The following is a 13,554-nucleotide window of genomic DNA, read 5'->3' as shown; positions in this document are numbered from 1 at the left end:
GCAAAGCAATTTGTTTTTTTGGTTTTTTTTTTTTAATTTATGTGTGTGCACAAATGGCCATGGATGTCAGAAGATTGTGTTGGATTCTGGAGCTGGTGTTATGAATATCCTAGTGTGTTTACTGAGATCTGGACTCCAGTCTTCATGATGGAGCAACATGTGCAGGTCACCACTAACCCAAAACTCTTGCCTTTTTGAGACTTCTCTTAAACAAGCTGTTGTACCAACTCATTGTCTTGGGATCCACAGGTATGTTTTCCATGGCCAGGAAAGCTCCCTAGGTACGATTTGAATTTCCAAAGCCAAGCATTCTCATCTTCCTTTAGTCTACTTATTCTTATGAACACAAATAAAACTCAAAGAAAATGGTACAAGTTATAAGCTAAAAGAAATAACAAAAAGCCAAGCCAAGCCAAGCCTTTCTCTTACTGAAGTTGGCTATGATTCAGGGATGAAGAAAAGCTATTCTTAGTGAGGGGGATTTTTGTAGTCAGCCCATCTACCTGGAACTGTTCACTCCCAACATTACAACACAGACCCTGAGGATTTTAGCCATCTGTCACATCTTACCTCCTAGAGCTGTTTTCTGGTTTATCTATCTGCCTGTGCAAATAGGGCACCATCAGGTATCCCAGAGGCATAAGATCACCTCTCTGGCTTCTGCAGGGAATGCAGATGTGGGCACTCAAGCAGCCATGAAGATGCAGCAGGTGCCAGACTGAACCATTCAGAGAAGATTGATTTTATGATGGGTAGAGTTTATGACTGGGAAATGTGCTTCGCTGACCTGCTTTTGATTAAGTCGAAGAGAAATGCTAAGGATGTTGTTTTGTGGAATGATAAACATCGAACACACACAGGAGGACCACTAGTTTATGTGAGCAATTTATACCTCTGAGGCACTACAGTATGCTGAGGTCATTCACAACTACTTCAAGTAAGTGTCTCAGGAGAGGGATAAAAATGAGGCACAATGTAATGAAGGAAAGATAATATAGCCTGAAGAAGCAGGTCATTCCTTTGAAAGTATTTCTTTTTATCATGTAGAGCAAATGAGGAAAGAGATGCTTGGAGGATGTGTTGGGATGAGTTCTCTGAGAACTAGAACTGAGATAAAGATGTAGATATACCCAGTCTACTGGGAAAATCCAAGGCAGAGCAGGAAGGAGAGAATGTAGCAAGAGTGTAGAAACATGGGGTAGGGTGTGAAAGGCACTGAGCCTTAATATACCATGCATTTTGTCTTCCCGTTTCACCAGGCTGTGACATCCTTTGGGCCCACTGAGGTGGACCTTTGAACTGTAAATATTTGTCTGTGCTAGCCGCATGATTAACCTATGAAAGAGGCCAGTGAGCAGAGGACTGGGAATCCTTCTTATATGGTGGCATACACATGACTCAAATCCCAGCACTCAGCATGCAGAGGCAGGCAGATCTCTGAGTTAGAGGCCAGCCTGGTCTACGGATAGATCCTGTCTCAATCAATCAATCAATCAATCAATCAATCAATTATCAATAGATTCAGGAGAAAACACTATCTTTGTGAATAATCCACAAAGGTATGGGACCCACATAGTGAGGTGCCTCCTCATCCAAGAATAACTCGTTCCTATCTTATTTTTATTATGTGCTCTTTAGGGGGTGCTATAAGGTTTTGCACTGGATCATGGGCAGCTTCCAAGTGGCTATGCCCTCTCCCTCAGAAGGCCTCCTGGCCTTCCCCATCCATGCTATTACTTGTCTTAAAGGGCCAGTTCCTAGCACAGAAAAATATTCAAAGGCTCATCTCAATGAGCTGAAAAATGTCACAGCCTGGTGAAATGGGAAGACAAAATGCATAGTGTTTTAAGGCTCAATACTTTTTACCCTATTCCATGCTGACTTTTGGTTCTTTGTAGCATACGTCATTGCTCATAACCTCTTGTGTTCATTTATGTTAGGCAATGGAGTCTCTGAGACTATGGGTATAAATCCCCTGGTAATAAACTGGAGCTTGAGACCCAAAGGAAAAAAGCTGGGGCCTCAACACAAGCTGGACTCTGGTAAAGTGTTACTTAGAAAAGGATAGAAGTTTAAATTGTATAAATGGTGCAAGTGGACATAGTTTGTAAGAAGTAAGAGAAATGGTCAAAGGCCTTCATGACCCTCTATCAAGTAAGATAAGGGACTATACAAAAACAAACAACAAACAAAAAATGAATAAAAGTAAGCCCATCTCAATAGGACTTACAAGGACTGGAGCCTCAAATCAACCATCCAATCCTATGCTCACTGCATTCCCTTAAACAGAAGTGCTTGAAATCTCATAAACACTTGGAGTCCGTGTTCTTTTTCCAATCAAGAACATTCAACAATGCATAAAGAAGCTAGGAGCTAGGAAGCTTCTCTGGGGACAAGAGATAGTTTATAACTAACTTCCAGATCTTTAGCTTATGGCCTTACATGAAAAGACCTATAAGGAGAGCCATAATCAGGTGGCCAGCTTTAGACAACTCAAAAGAAAGCAGGCACCTGGTACCCGCTAATTGGCCTTGTCTAAACCTGCCTCCCAGTAACTGGAGAGATGACTTAGAGTTTAAGACCACTTACCATTCTTGCAGAGGATATAGGTCTTGTTCTTAGCACCCACCAACACTGGGTAGTTCACAACTGCCTGTAATTCAAGCTCCAGAGGTCTGATACCCTGCTCTGAACTGCACACACGTGGTGCACAGAAACTCACTAAGGAACACACACACACACACACACACACACACACACACACACACACACTAAATCTGCCTCCACCTGAGCACATTTTTTTCTCTCACCTCATAGTAATCTCCCAAACCTCCAATTCTCTGCCTCCATGGCTTAAACAGCCTATTGCCTTCAGCTACCTGCCCAAGTAGGCAATGTGTCTTTCTTCATTTGGGGCTTATTGCTCTGTTATTTTTACAGATAATAAAGTATTCCTAGAACTCCCTACTCAGATAACAATAATAGACAAAGAACTTTCCTTTAAACTGTTTTTAGATTTATTTACTTTATTTAATGTGTATAAGTGTTTTGCTCACACTTGTGTCTGTATATCATGTCTAATACTGAGACCCATGGGAGGTTACAAGATGGTGTCAGGTCCCCTGGAACTATAGTTACAGTTATGGTGCATGACCAGGGTTTGGGCAACCGAACACTGCAGGAACGAGTGACAAATGCTTCTAAATTATCTTATCATCTTTATTTTTGGCATGCCTGCTTTACAAATGTCTGACTATGTTTTGAGGATATATCAGAAGGCCTGATAGATGGCTTACAAACTTGGGTACTCTAAACTTCTTAAAACCTATAAAATTGTATATTTGGGTCTATTATATATTTCATAAAACTGTAAAATGGGGTTTATACAAAACAATATTTATTGGAGTAATAAGGTAAAAGTTTCAATAAGCTGTTAAATTTTACAATGAATGCATGGTTTTGGGTAGAGATTTCCTTCCAAAATAAGTTTTAGAAGGGAAAATACACTTAAAATTGTATTTAATGGGTAACTTTGCTGCAGAGTTTTATGTCAATTTGATACAAACTATATTTGTTTTGAAAAAGAGAACTGCAATTGAGAAAATGCCTCTACCAGATTGGGCAAGCCTATAATGAATTTGTTTGTTTAAAATTTTGTTTTATTTTTTTGAATAGTCATTGATAGGGGAAGGCCTAGCTCATTGTGGGTGGTGGCAACCCTGTGCTCATGGTTCCTGTTACTGTAAGAAAGCAAATGAGCAGGCTACAAGGAGCAAGCCCGTAAGCAGCACTCCTCAATGGCTTCTGCATCAGTGCCTGCCTCCAAAATCCTGCTTTGCTAGAGTTCTTGTCCTGACTTCTCAGTAATGGAGTGTGATATGAAACTGTAAGCTGACCATAACCCCTCTCCTCCTCAAGTTGCCTTTGGTCATGGGGCTTATCACAGCAATAGTAACCTTAAGACAATAGCACACATGTGAAGTTATGAAAATGCTTCATGCAAACTAACATACCTCTTAGTAAAGTATATTAAGATTCTTTTATTAGACTCATTGCTGTGGGTGTTATTTTCAGGGGCATTCCTAATATACAAAGGATAAGTGCAACTTTAGAATTTATTTAATTTTCTCTGAGTTATGCGTATGTATGTGTCTCTGTGTGTGCATGTGCTAAAGTACAGGTACCTTCAAAAGCTAGGTGTTAGAGCTGGGAAATGAACTCAAGTCCTGTGCAAGCAACAGTATATGGTCTTACCACTGGGCCATCTCTCTAGACAAATAAGTGTGGCATTTTTATGAAAGATGTTAGATACACGAGTCTACCAAAGATCTTTGTGTGAGGGGCTGTTGGGGTGGCCCAATGGCTAAGCGCACTTTCTGCTCTTCCAGAGGAAGGAGGTTTAATTCCTGCTACCCATGTGGCATCTTATAAACTGTTATTCTAGTTCCTGGGGATTCCAGAGCCTCTTCTGGCCTTCATGGGCCCCAGTCTTAGACATATGATGTATAGACATGCTTGCAGGCAAAATATCTATGAGCACTAAAATTATTTTTGTTTAAATTTACTTTTTATACTGAAAATTAAAAGAAGCAAAACTCTAACAAGCAGTAACACTTAAAGTCTAGGTCAGCTCACTTTGCTTATACTCACTCACCATATACTCACCTCGCATATTCTCACTTCCCAGATGCTCACTTTCCATACACTCACTTCCCATATTCTTACTTTCCAGATGATCAATTCCCATATTCTTGCTTCTCAGGTGCTCACTTCCCATATTCTCACTTCCCATATTCTCACTTCCCATATTCTCACTTCCCATATTCTCACTTCCCATATTCTCACTTCCCATATTCTCACTTCTCATATTCTCACTTCTCAGATGCTCACTTTCCATAAGCTCATTTCTCATATTCACACTTCCCATATTCTCACTTCCTATGTGCTCACTTCCCATATTCTTACTTCCCAGATGCTCACTTTCCATATGTTCACTTCTTAGATGCTCACTTCCTATATACTTAACTTCCCAGATGCTCACTTGCCATATCCTTACTCTCCATAAACTCATTTTCCATATGCTCACTTCCCATGTTTTTATTCTTCAGATGCTCACTTCCCATATTCTCACTTCTCAGATGCTCACTTCCTATATTCTCACTTCTCAGATGCTCACTTCCTATATACTCACATCTCAGATGCTCACTTCCTATATACTCACTTCCCAGATGCTCACTTCCCATATTCTCACTTCTCAGATGCTCACTTCCTATATACTCACTTCCCAGATGCTCACTTCCTATATACTCATGTCCCATATACTTACTTCCCAGATGTTCACTTCCCATATTCTTACTTCCCAGATGCTCACTTCCCATATTCTTACTTCCCAGATGCTCACTTCCCATATTTTTACTTCCCAGATGCTCACTTCCTATATACTCATGTCCCATATAATTACTTCCCACATGTTTACTTCCTATATAATCATGTCCCATATACTTACTTCCCAGATGCTCAGTTCAGACATCCTTACTCTCCAGATGCACACTTCCCATATGCTCATTTTCCATATCCTTACACCCCATACTTTCCATAAGGTCACTTCCCATGTACTTATCAGCCCTCACACAAAGATATTTGTCAGAAATACATAACTAACCTCTTCCCCATAGAAATATCACACTTGTTTGGTCTAGAGCAGTGGTTCTCAATCCCTTTGGGCATGAAAAAGCTTTTTCATAAGGGGATACCTAAAACCATCAACCAGAAATTACATCACAATTTATATAACAGTAGTAAAATTACAGTTATGATATAGCAGCAAAAATAATTATATGGTTGGGGGTCATCACATATGAGGCCACTATTAAAGGTCACAGCATTAGGAAGGCTAAGAACTGCTGGTGTAGAGATGGTTCAGTGATAGACCATGAACTGCTGTTCTCTTGTGTACAGTTACCTATATATAGTGGGGATAGCCAGATTAAGTAAAGTGTAGGTTGACATTAGAGCCACCTGGAGGAGTATTTCTGCTGTTACTGGACTTGCACTACAATGTGACTTGTCCCTCTGCCTCTTTTTGATTCCGTTGTTTTCCATGAGGGTCCACACCTGGAATTAATCCATTAAAACCATCTTAATATGCTTCCAGTAAAGCCAGTATGAGAGGCCTTGAATCATAATTTTTCTCACTCAGCAGAGACTATAAACGTACAGAGTACTAAGTGCCAAGGGCAGAGTATGGAATGGATGGGATGGGAGCCATTTCTTCAGATTTATCAGAAGAATCTAGATCAAATCAAGGCAATTGGAGATAATATGGTTAATAAACAACTGCAGGGATGAGATGGGGGTCACAGATTTTGATGTTCAATCTAATGATGGCTGACTCAGAGTCCTACAGGTGAGCTGGCAGGTAGATTGATGTGGGGTCTATGTTATGGAAGAGAATGAGACAGGAGTCTATAGTAGTAGTAAGTGAGACAGAATGATATGTCTATGTCTTATTATTTCCAAAAGTTATCAGGTCATTCCCTCGGCATTCCATTGCTTAGCCAAGCTTGCTAATTCTGTCTTCTCAATGTCCTTGTCTAGTTCTCTCTGCCCCCAGCTACTAAGCTAAGCTCTTTCATTTGGATTTCTTTAATGGTTTTCTGGTGGCTATTTTCAGTCTTGCCTTTTCGATATCTCTCAGTAGTGCAGCCAGAATGGATATTTAGCTTAAGTGAGGAATGGATTCTGACAGGTCTTCAGTGCGAGCTTCGGCACAGCTCCCAGGCCCTGCCTGCCTGACCCTATCCTGCTTCTCCAGACTCTTTTATCTCCTCCAGCCCTTCTGCCCTTTTTCCAGTGTACACATGTATATCATTCTCTCTTGCAATACATCTCATGGCCAGCTCTCATGTTCTCTAATCCTAAATGCAGCCTGCAGCAGGTCACTGGTGCTTCTCTTCTGCTATGATGGTCAGGTTGTGAGTTCAGTTTTTATGCATCCCTCTGTCCCGAATCTCTCATTTCCCTAATGAGGATGCAGAAAAGGAATATGGTGTGATAGGCTCATAGCCTGAGTGTTTAGCTGCGACATGACTCCCTGGCCATGACGTAAGCACATGTGGCTTATCAAGGGTGCCGTTGCCGATACCTGTCGTGTGCAGGCCAAGTCAGTTACAAATTTTTATTTTCACAATCAGCTTCCAAATACCTCCATGTCCAGTATAGAGTCTGTTTGTCTGTAGGCCCTCCCTATTCATTTCATAGCCTACGTCCTAGTTAAGGCTAGACATGTCCACTATATTCATGCTTTCTTTCATTGAATATAAGATGCGCACAACTGAAAAATAAAGCTATTAAACTTATAATTTAAGGCATAGAAAATACTAACTAGGAGGCTAGTGAGAAGGTTCCCTGCTGCTGAACCCGAGGGCCTGTGGTTGATCCCTCAAATCCTTATCTACCGTATGGAGGCAGAAACAGACTCCCACAAGTGGTCCTCTGACCTTGACATGTGTCCCCAAAGTAACTAGGTATAAGAATAATTTATGTTGGCTTGTCATTTAGCTGATACTAGTAACGTCTGTGTTGTATGTAATTAAGAGGCATGAATAAAATGACTATGGCAAGCACAAATGCCTGCCACCCCGTGAGTTTTCAGTGTAGATCCCTGCCATTCTGGGAAGAACATCATCCTTCTAGTTACCTGTGTGTCCTCAGAGAACTCATGGAGCTCCCTGTCTGTGCTTTCAATTACATCATTAAGGCTTTTAAAGGATAACTTAGAGAAAATGAATAAGCACACAGTAGTGTCTCCTACGGACCCTGTTGTAAGGACTGATAACATGTCATACCAAACCCTACCCTACTGTACCATACCATACCACACAGTACCACATAATACCATACCATTCAATGTTACCATATCATACCATACCATACAACAACACACAATACCATATCATACTGTACCATACCACACCATACCATACTATACCACCAAACCATACCATACCATAGCACACCATACCACACCACACCATACCACATCATACAATACCATACCAGACCACATCATACCATACCGTATGACACCACACAATACCCTACCATATCCTACCATACTATACCATACCTTACCATATCATCTCATATCACACAATACCAAACAATACTATGCCACACCACACCACACTATGCCATACTATACCATATCATCTAACACTGTACCACAACACACCACACAACTCCATACTACACCACACATACTATAATCATATATCTTATCATAGCTTACCTCACTGTATTACATGTAGAAGTCATGTAGGTCCTTGTGCTCACAGAGATGCACTAGGGAAACCAGGAAAGATAAATATGCAGCTGTCTCTTTCAGTATAGAGATGCATAACCTGTCTTCTTCCCAGAAGTCTGTATGCAGAGCTGGCTGAGAGATAGCCTGCTATGACCTTTGTGCTATCTCTATGGCTAGGCCACACTGGCTCCCCCAGTTACTCTATAGTGCTATCCTTCTGAGCAATGTTTACCCTGAGCCTGCTTCCTTGAGTAAGCTATAGAGCCTGTCTTTATGAGAGATAACACTTGTACTTGACAGAGAATTTTGTTGTAGTCATGTCTTCAGCTTTGTGGTACACTTGGGATTGAGTTAATTATTACAGGAAACTTTCCACAACTTGTTCTGTGCTTAAATATGTGTGAAATAAACTCTACAGGTCAGACTCTTGAACTGTGAACCAACACTGGCTACTGAGATGAACCTTCTCCTTCCTCATTTAGATAGACACTCAGCTGGCCATGCTGTCTGCAGTGATCCCCTACCATTTACCATATCATACCATACCATACCATACCATACCATACCATACCATACCATACCAAGCTGTACACCATACCATAGCACATAATATATCACACCATGTCATTTTATATATCATAAGTAACACATAATATAATCATACCATAACATACAATATATGCCATGTCATGTCAACTCACCTCATCACACATTAAAATGTAATATCACATCATATAATGCTACTTGTTATATCTTATCTACCGTGATACATGATATCCTACCATATGTTATTTCATATCATGTTGTATCATATATCATCCCATACAATATCACACATCCTTTCATACTATATCATGTCATGCCATTCTATGGGAGATCACATCATGCCATGTGTTACATGTCATGCTATATCATATATCATATCCTACCTTACCATACCATGCTATGGCATGTCATATATCATATCATGCAATATATATACATATATATATATGTATATATATATATATATGTGTGTATATGTATATATATATATATATATCTTATCATACCATATGATAAATATCACCCTATATCATATATCATATTATATCCCATTATGCCATATATTGTATAATTCATATAGCATGTCACATCATATTATCATAAAATATGATACCAGACCATATTTTATCATAACATACTATAACAGTTCAAAGCATACTGTATATCATGTCCCAATATCCAATCAGTCCCTCTGGGCTCTTCTGTGTTACTATTTTAACACTGTTCTGTGATTCACCATTAAGCACAGCATCTGGCTTTCTTGCTTTATTAATTGCTAATTTATTTTGGACAATTTTCAAAGCTAATCACCCAAAAGCTATATCCGTATGGCTCTAGGAAAATGTTTCTCTTCTCACCTCTCCCACAACATGTTATTAGAATCGAATGCTTCGTTAAACTAGATCTTGGTGACAGATGTGTGTCACAGTTATTCTATCATGTTGCAGTCCTTAAGATCAGTGCAAAATAAAACTGGGTGTAGTGGCTCATGCTTTTAGTCCCAGCACTTGGGTGCCTGAGGCAGGCATATCTATTAAAGTTTCAGACCAGCCTACATTTCAGAGCAAATCCCAGGACAGCTAGGGCTACACAGAAATATCCTGTCTTAAGGTAAGGAACAAATAAAAAGAAAAACAAAACCAGTGCAAAATAAATGTATATAAATATATAAAATAGAAATGGGTCAGTTGAGACAATAAGAAAGATTTAAGTGAGTGCTGTATTAGGCTTGTATGTGTCTTTGATAACAGTGAAACAGCTATTGTCTGTGCCTGGAGGCTCACTTCCCCTCTGTTTTCCCACTCTGATTTATGAGCCCTGAGGGTTCCAAGTCTCCTGAGTTACCTAGAATCAGAGCCCTTTCTCTATACTCATGGCCACACCTTGGTTAAGTGCCACCTTCTCCCTCAGTTGCAGTGGTAGAAGTCTTGCTAGGCCAGAACACATTTTGAACACTTGAATTGCTTTCATGTTTCAATTCTTTATCTTTATCTTGCCTGCCTTGCCTTACCTTGTTACCATGTAAAGGGCAGTGAGCATGTTAATCTGCAAGCCCTCTTGGGGCCCAAATGAGAGGCTCCAAGCATACATGGATTTCTTATGGTGCCTTAAAATTCTCACCACTAAACAGGAGGGTCAATGATATTCATCCACTGTTATAGAGAAGGATTCCCACATTCCTACATTACCATGGAAGATTCTCATTCTCTTCTACTACTGGAGAAAAAAAAATTCCATACTTCGTCAGTGTAGAGGCTCTGTTCTCTCCTCTGGTTGTGCTGTCTTTGTAATTTGGTTTGGATGAAGAAGAACAAGAGACATATGAAATACCACTATGCCTAGCACTTCCAGAGGTTTAGTGGCTTAACATGCTCTAACTCAGATATTATGATAATCCAAGATAAGGCAAGACTATTGGGAGATGAGAAATGCATGGATAGAGCCATTAAGCAAGTCGTGACCAGGTAACTGGGCCTGTGAGAGCCAGTGGTGCTTTAGCCAGCTGGCCAGACCTTTGTTGTCTCTAAACACATAGGCAGTGTCTGTGTCAGAGGCCTTGCAGCTATTACATGATGTGTTACTATGATGACAGCAAGACATTATCTCTAAATCTGATCATCATGCTTAAAAACCTACTCCCAGGTAGCCTTTTCCTTAATGATGCTCTTAATGTATAGAAGATCCTGATTTTGTTGAAGTATTAGGTGTTCTATGGTTTGTGTCCATGACACATGAATAAAAATCACTAGAGAGAATTTAAATAAAAAGATAAACTACATTAGAAAGAGAAATAAATTAGCCTTCAGAAAAATTTAATGATTCTATGCTTCAAAAGACATCATTTAAAACAATAAAAAGACAAGCCACAGGTTTGATAAATAACTCAAAAAAACATTCTGAATTACATATCTGATAGACACCTCTTATACATAATAATAAAAATCTTTTATAACTCAATAATAAGACAAACAACCTTATTAAAAAAGAAGAAGACAGAAAATAGGAACAGAAACATCAACAAGGAATATGTTCTAATAACCAGCAGGCATGTAGAAAGATGCTTGAGGCGGGCCTGTTGACACACACCTGTGTCCCCTGCACTTGAGAGGTTAAGGACAAGGGTGTATTCTGGGTTAGCCTGGGCTACATAGTTGTACAAATCCCTTTTTATTCAAGTAACTCTGACTTTGAGAAACTGAACTTTTGTTAGATCTTCCCACCATGTCAGTAATATGCCTTGAGACCATTTAAGACCATGTACTAAGTCTGTTTCCCCATTGTGTACTCAGCTTGTATTGCACACCTTTAAGAAAACGCCTAGTCAGTCAAATGTGCTTTAAGATCCCCATGTAATCAGCATTTACAGCCCAAACTAATGTTTAGATTTAATTTTAAAATATGTACTCATCCATGTTCTTGGCATGGAAGTATAAGTGTGAGTGAGTGAGTGAGTGTGTGTGTGTGTGTGTGTGTGTGTGTGTGCGCGCGCGCGCGCGCATGCACTCGTGCACTCGATTGTATGGGCTTATGCAGGTATATGTGTTTATATGTTGTGATATTTGTTGAAAGCATCCAACAGGTTGAAAGTAACTTTAAGCAATAAATATCTCATAGTTGTTAGAAGCAACATGTAGACATCTGAGTTAAGTTTTGAGTGCTATTCTGGGTAATTTGGACTCAGTAAAGTAACTTCCTCCCTTGTAAGACTCTGTTAAAGAGTCTTGAAAAAAAAGGTTTTTTTTCTAATTCTTTTTCTGACCATGTTTTCAATGCTGTTAAATACATAAAGAGCTAAGTCTTTTGTTAAGGACAGACAACATCATACACACATATGAGGCAGACAGTATATGTCACATTCTACAGCCTATAGACAGATGAAGATGCAGAGAGAGGAGTAGAGGACTTAAATTTGAACTTATCCTTCATCAACTTATTCCAAGAGAAAGACTTTTTCTTGTCAATTGTGGTAACTGCTGCACATAGTTCCAGGTTATCCTGGGCTACATAGTGAGGCTAGCTGAGGCTATGTATTGAGACCGTGTCTCAACAAACAAATAAAATTCAATATTATTAGGAAAATGTAAATTATAGCCATATAGTAGATTTGGAAAATGCAATCTTATAAAAATATCTTTTATGTGCTAAGAGACAGCAATTTTTGCTGGACCTCAGAGCCAGAGTTAATAATACACCAAAGGACCACTTATGACTGGTCCCCTAGTGTGTACTCAAACTGTTTAACATTCCTTTAAGGGAACAATGTAACAGCCAACCTTACTTGCCTTGGATTTCCCCATTTAATCAACTTTCACAACCTAGGATAATGCATAGCTGTGGTTATATATTTCTCCATTCCCCTCCTCCCACACCCAGCCAGGTATTTGCTAAAAGCTGCAAATACAGAAATTGAAAGCAACTTTTTAAAATCTACCATTGAAAGCAACATTTATGGACACGGGTTGATAAATAATGATGTTTCAGTTCTGTGGAAGCCAGTGACTTAATCCCTTGTAAAATTCTGTTAAAGATTTCTCAAATTTTCTCATTTTTCTCCCATGTGATGATTTCTGGGCTGTTCAATAAAGACAGTGAAGTCCTTTGTCAGGCAAAGATATGACTCATGGACAGACACACAGATACTGATGTAGGTTCACAGCGAGACTCATGCAACAGACAGAGAGAGGACAGAAGAAAAACTCTAGGACAATGGGAGAATTAACATTAAGACTCACTCTCAGTTAAATGACTCCAAGGGAAGTGCTTTTCTCTCTTAATGTGACACAGATGTGTTCTTAGCAACTGAGCTCATACTAATGCACAAGTGGGGACAGCATGCTCACTGGAACAGCCACTCCTAGAGGCAAGCAATGACAAGTATTGACAAGGATGCAGAAATAAGAAGCTCATCAACCAAAGCAAAGCAAAGCAAACCAAACCAAACCAAAACAAAACAAAACAAAAAAACAAAAAACAAAACAAAACAAAAAAACAAAAAAAACCCAAACAAATAAATAAACAAACAAAAAACAAACAAACAAAAAACCTAGCCAGGTAGTGGTGGCGCACATCTTTAATACCAGCACTTGGGAGGCAGAGGCAGGCAGATTTCTGAGTTTGAGGCCAGAGTGGTCTACAGAGTGAGTTCCAGGACAGCCAGGGCTACACAGAGAAACCCTGTCTCAAGGAAAAAAAAAAGAGAGAGA

General features: G+C 39.6%; 1 long non-coding RNA gene across 1 annotated transcript; it reads right to left on the bottom strand.

The window, feature by feature from the left end:
• Positions 1-5,592: 5,592 nt before the first annotated feature.
• LOC116084906 lies at positions 5,593-13,196 on the bottom strand. The gene is made up of 3 exons (XR_004116316.1): positions 13,084-13,196; positions 8,291-8,343; positions 5,593-5,753 (listed from the first exon to the last, which is right to left on the bottom strand). It is a non-coding gene; the product is annotated as an uncharacterized LOC116084906 (long non-coding RNA).
• Between the last annotated feature and the right edge of the window lie 358 nt (positions 13,197-13,554).

Source organism: Mastomys coucha, unplaced genomic scaffold (genome assembly GCF_008632895.1).
Source record: "Mastomys coucha isolate ucsf_1 unplaced genomic scaffold, UCSF_Mcou_1 pScaffold9, whole genome shotgun sequence".
Classification (NCBI taxonomy): domain Eukaryota; kingdom Metazoa; phylum Chordata; class Mammalia; order Rodentia; family Muridae; genus Mastomys; species Mastomys coucha.
The sequence above is the reverse complement of the archived record's forward strand: the minus strand, read 5'-3'. Positions and strand labels throughout refer to the sequence as shown.